A 5,889-nucleotide genomic window follows, 5' to 3' on the forward strand; every position below is an offset into this window, starting at 1 on the left:
GATTCTGTCTCCTCGTCGTTTTCAATATTTTTTTTGATGACAAAGGCACTTTATCTTTCACGCTTTAGGCTGCATTGTCCGCACACTTCGACCCGCTTACCCGCTTCTCATCATGACCAGTTAGGTTACATGGGCAAGGCTATAAGGGTCCGCAACCCTTGTCATGCACAGCCATGTATGCATGCAGTTTATGTATAGTGACAAAAATCATCGAAATTTACTACAAAATAACGATAATGGCTTTATTACACGTTGAATCGACGATATCTTTTCATGAACGAAAAGAGGCCAGGCTGAGAACTTTAATTGTACATAATAGCGTATACAGCTGGGTGGGCAGACGTAAAGCTGTAGCCCGCTTGCCAGGGGCTCTATGGTATAATACAGTGTGGCTGAGTTGAGAATGCCGGTCATTGTTCCTTTTATGTTGGGTATCTCTGAAAAGTTGCAATGGAGTAAGTTAACTGTCGCATGATCAGGCATTTGCGACGAACATTCGAATCCGCTTCATCTTTTGTGTATAGTTTTTATCGTCTCGTAGCCATATTATTTTTTGTGACAACTTACAATGTAAACGAGCCAAGCGTCGCTCACTCGAACATTTGGGCTGAAACGGTTTTGCGGAATTAACAAATCAAATCAGGTAACAGTCACATGTTAACCATATGACAGTGCGGCAGTACCATATCAATATGCTTCGTACGCTAGACTTGACGGACTTCCAAATGAAAAAATATTGCACTACAATTTACCTTCCTATACATATACGAACGTTTACAAGACAGATGCGTACCTGCTCGTGACTACTTAGCGAATTGATGATGTCTCTTGCGCACAAGATCAGCAAAGTCCTGCCCTCGAGCCCATCTTTTGAATTACCGACCCAATTGAATCATCTAGCTATTCAATGCTTGCACCAATAAGGTCATGCAGCTTATATACCTATATACAAGCAGTACACAATTATAGATAACTATGTATTGTATGTATATGGATGCATTGCATAGTACAACAATGGGCAGGCAGATTAAAAGTGAAGAAACCTCTTTTAAGCCTACACAATTACTTGTATAAACTTTATAGGCAGCAGGGTTTAATTTTGGGAAAAGGGCAATAGTTCTACATTCTATGTAGGACTCTGTGAGCAGTTGACTAAAAGCATAGTTAAGATCGTTCAATCCCATTACTTATGAAGACAAATACTAAGTTAATATCATTATTATTTATTGCCGCAAAATATATAATATTGAAATAAATTTGCCCATTTTTACAGCAAACGAATATATTTAATAGAATAAAGTTCTTTCGAAATAGAAGTACTATTTTGCATACCTGAAAAGCCGCCGAGTACACCTTAGTTTCATCTACGTCTTCATACTGAGTCTTCTTTTGCACCGATTAGAAAAAATCCCACGTCGGTCAAACCTGATCTTTTTTTTGTAAAATTGCAGCGAAAAATTCACCAGCCAATTTACCAAACCTGAATTCATAGACAAATAGTCCCTTACAGAAGAGCGGCTCGGCTAGCTGATTTGCGTATTAGTCCTCAAGCCTTCGAGACCTACCTGTTAAGTGCCGAATTCTCACTTCGCCGTTGTTTGGTCGGCCGTTATTTGAAGCCATTTCATCACGCACCTTCTGTTATCCTACTGACTAAGGCACGACTCTTCTTTGCATCTCTATACTCATATCTGTCGCATATCTACTATGCGGACTTCCCCTGTTTTAACGTTTTGTTTGCAAGCTCCACGGTTGAAGGTTCCCCATAATGTTGGCCCATCTCGGTCGGTTATTGCCCACCTATCTGCCACTCAAAGGCGCTTGGCTGTTTAACGCAAAACGTAACCTCGACGCTACTGGAGTCGTCCCGTTTCCAGCTCCCTTCTGCAACCCGTGCTCGAATCGCTTCAGGGTTTGCGACACGTCGGACGCGCGCCTAGAGCTGAGTGGGACTCTGTGAGACATCGACCGACAATCGAAACGGACGGTAGTAGCCACTTCTAACCCCCAAATTTTCCCGAGCCCTCGTAGTTTCCCTGTTGGCGCAGTCGGAGATGACCCAGTTAGGCGATTGAAACAGCCCAGAACCGTGCGTTCAGAGCGCTTCGTTGGTCCGTTTTTCGTTTTGTTATACATTCACGCAAAAAGTACAGAAAGATACGAACGCAAGGGGAACAGCCGAAAAGGAGAGGGCAGAAAATAGCGTAAAAAACAGAAGCAAAAGTTTAGCTCTAAAAAAATGGCGGGGTCTGTATATGAAAAGCGATATATCCTATATATAAATATGTAAGAGTTGATCTGGTCTGCGAGATACAACGAGACTATCAACCAGATCTGAACTACCTTAGTAGAGTCTGTAACGCTAGAATTAGCGAATATTCTGTAGGTCAATGTAACGAGTATCTCACAGCCTCGCAAGAAGACTATTACTTAATTTACTAGTTGAATCATGTTTGTTATGGATTTATCATGAAATTTAGATTAGAAGAAGAGAGTATATTTTGTCTTCCAGTATTTATTGTTTAGTAAACATATCGGATGGAAAAAGGACGACAATTTTCCTTCTCCGGCCGCCGTTGTATTGCGGACAACAAGCACGCTGACGAAAACTTGAACTACTGCACATGCATATGTTACGTAATGTATAAATTGTACGTGGGACTTAAACGTTTGCTTTATGGTGGATGGATACAGTTTTTCTTTTGTAGAATCCAAACATGTTTTCTAGGTTGGGGTGGGCAAATAGTCAGTAGTCGTAGCACAATGGTGATCCCTTATCACGCTCCTAGGTAATGAGATAACGAATCTATATTAACTGATCAAATTAACATGAAAGACAGTTGTTTTATTTAAGTATGTGGATCAGTTCACTCACATACGGTCGGATCCTCCTGTTATGCATTGTCAATTTTATAACAAAGATATTGAATTTAGTGTAAAAATTGCAAAGCCTTCTGTGCAGACACATCGATTTGCCATGTGCCCCAAGTGGGGTGTGTGCTAATAAAGGTTTATGTATGTAAACTTTGTACTATTACCTGAATATACAGTGACGTTCGAAATAAGCTGGGACCAATTCTGGCGGCCTGTTTGACATAGCGAGTGTACTTTCTACCGCTATTTCTCGTACTACAAAACTAGACTTCTTCAATAGCAAAGCCGCAAGATTTCATAGTGCAGGCAGAAGGTTCATCTTTGGAATATGGGCGAAGATCAGTCTTCGTTCAATGTTTTCGTGCCGGTATAACCTCTGTCAAGATTACGAAGTTTTTTCAATACCCAATATCAACGATTTAGACTGAGTAGGCGCCTGCTGAAGAAACAGGAACAAGTTCCTATACACCGGGGCATGAAGGGTACGATAGAAACCCTGCTGGTCCTTTGTTGAGCGTTTTCGCCGCTGAATGTAACGTGGCGGTGGCTGCAGAGATAGTGATCGCTTACTAAAACTCAAGGTAGAAATTTTGTGCGAAATTTGTGAGAAATTCTTTAATGACAATAAAAGCAACTTGAACGCGGAACAGTAGACAATTATCGATGAATAAGTGTCGAGCAAACATTCTCTTTGGGTACGAAAAGCAACCGCTGGCTAGCTCACTATCCAGAACAGGTCTTCATTGTGGCAAAAACTCAACTTCTAATCAGTTTTCTCGTTCTAAACCATTTGTTCAATGAAGGAGGTAGTGTTTTTTTAGCAAGAGGTATCCGATACGAGATAATGTATTTCGATCTACTAAAAAATATACTACCGAGTAGCAGGTCGTACGTCTTCCAACAAGGTGGCGTACCAGCTCATACGCGCAAAGTGGATGCAAAGTTAAATGGCCGAGGGTGCGAGGATATTTTAACAGAACGGTTTAGAACCGCCTTTGAATCCGTCAGATTAAAATTCGTTAGATCGTTATAAGGAATTGAACTTGATTGAATAAAAGTTTCCGGAATCTCGAGCTGGTGAAGTCGTCATGCTGACTGTCGTTATTGGAAAAGTTGTTCAAATATGAATAGGAGTATTTCGACACAAAGTTGTAAGCGGTTCAAGCCTTGAATTACCTGCAAACAAAATGTCTGTTAGGATAAAAAAGGTTCAAGTAAAAAAAAAAAAACCTGCTTTCCCTGATATGAAATATATGTTTCTTGTTTTTAAGATGTGCCTAAGTGGAGGCACATGCTGAACGAATCATTCAATTTTGCCCCAATCTGTGGCGTGCCTATAAATTGTTACTAAATTTATGTCACTCGTATATAAGCTTAATTAAAATGACCGCAGCCATCCCAGTGAAGGTGTCTCTATGCATCAACAGGGACACTGCCTCACCAATGTCTTGTTATTAAATATAGCTACTACTAGTCGATTTTACCACAGTTTAAATGACGGGTTTAAATCGTTCACACGTTATTTTCAGAAATGTTTTTTGCAAGTTCCCGAAGAATTTGTGAATGAGGCAAACTTGTACATACAGAGGTATCAGCCTTGTCTCTAGCTTGGATACAAAAGGCATTTTCTTCTTGAAACAGCCGCTAAGCTCTGCGTTAGAGTTACGGGATGAAGAACAACGGCTATTTTTATAGACCAATGTGAATCTTTTGCTTTGCCACACAAAAATACTCCTCCATATTGTTTGCTCGTACGAAGAATACGAATCTAACGCCTTCTCTATGATGAGTTTGTCGTTTTGTTCTGTAAATGACTTTCCCTTTATCGTAATGATTCTCGCTACGACAAACAGATCTTGAAGTTTATATACATATATAGTATAGCGAAATGTTTCGAGAAACACAAAAATTAGCGAAGTTAGTATATGAACCTATTGTGGTCACCAATTCAGGGTGCCTTTTAAGTTAACGCTACTTTTCTTAAAAAAAAAAAAACAAATAGTACAGAACAACTTTTCACAACTATGATGCCTATTTAGTCTATGGACAGAATCAGCGTTTTCCTGCATCAATTTACAAGCCACGCATTGTTAGCCATCTAATACTAAGTGATCGCTGGCAGAACATTATGCTTTGGGCTTCGATGTCCAACGGCTGGTGTTGGCCGGAGGCCGATGAGTATTCGATGAAGGCTATTTTACGAGTAGCAGTTGACGTGAGTCGCATATGAAGCCGAGCAACGAAGAGATGCCAGGACGGACATCATCCATACCATTGTTCGTGGGTAATATTACCTCCACTGTTGCTGCTTTTGTGGGAGTGGTGTACTGTAGAGTACCATTAGACAAGGACATGTAAACGAGCTGTCACGGGAGGCCCCTGCAGTACGTCCGCTACAGACTGCAGGCAGTACTGCGGCAGCGAACCGGAATGACAGGGATGACTGACACTCAACTACAGTTGACAGAGAGGTCTCATAAAGATTTGTGGCTACATGGTTTCAGTATCACTGACAGTGATTTTTTTGATATTTATTGCCACGATTTTTTTTTTTTTTATTTATCGCTGGACCTTGTCCTAGCAAAATGAGGGATATAAAAATAATTTGACGATAGCACAGATAAATAATAGCCATGATTTTAGAATGGGTTAGAGGTCTGATGTTCAACATCACATGGTATTGGTTTATCCTGTCCCCCCGTCTCAGCATTTTCCTCTTTCCTTTTTTTGATCTCGGCGTCTCCCTTAATAATTCCAAAATTTTTCAAGTGGTTACGTCGCTTGTTGCGTGCTAGAGTCGCGAATACGGTATATTCTATTCATAATCGTTCATAATGCGAAATACAGAATCTACTTCTGCAAGCTGCAGATTATCAGTGGTCGATTGACTTATCTAAAACGAAAATCGGCCTGTTTTGTTTTTGTCATTAGAGTCTGCTAACCATGTTCCCCCAGGATTTTTTTTCAACAAGTTTTCGGTTCGTTTCCAACTAAAGTTGATAGCTTCTAAGTTTA

At 40.4% G+C, this 5,889-nt stretch overlaps 1 long non-coding RNA gene across 4 annotated transcripts; it reads right to left on the minus strand.

Moving 5' to 3' along the window:
- Positions 1-245: 245 nt before the first annotated feature.
- LOC147752161 (uncharacterized) lies at positions 246-4,177 on the minus strand. 4 transcript variants are annotated; one of them, XR_015314856.1, is made up of 4 exons: positions 3,750-4,177; positions 3,039-3,443; positions 1,333-2,036; positions 246-437 (listed from the first exon to the last, which is right to left on the minus strand). It is a non-coding gene; the product is annotated as an uncharacterized LOC147752161 (long non-coding RNA). The 4 variants fall into 4 exon arrangements; XR_015314858.1 differs by adding an exon at positions 568-607 and having other exon boundaries at positions 3,039-4,177; XR_015314855.1 differs by having other exon boundaries at positions 3,039-4,177.
- Between the last annotated feature and the right edge of the window lie 1,712 nt (positions 4,178-5,889).

The sequence above is a fragment of the Varroa jacobsoni genome, unplaced genomic scaffold, assembly GCF_002532875.2.
Source record: "Varroa jacobsoni isolate VJ856 unplaced genomic scaffold, vjacob_1.0 scaffold_1446, whole genome shotgun sequence".
NCBI classification, from domain to species: Eukaryota; Metazoa; Arthropoda; class Arachnida; order Mesostigmata; family Varroidae; genus Varroa; species Varroa jacobsoni.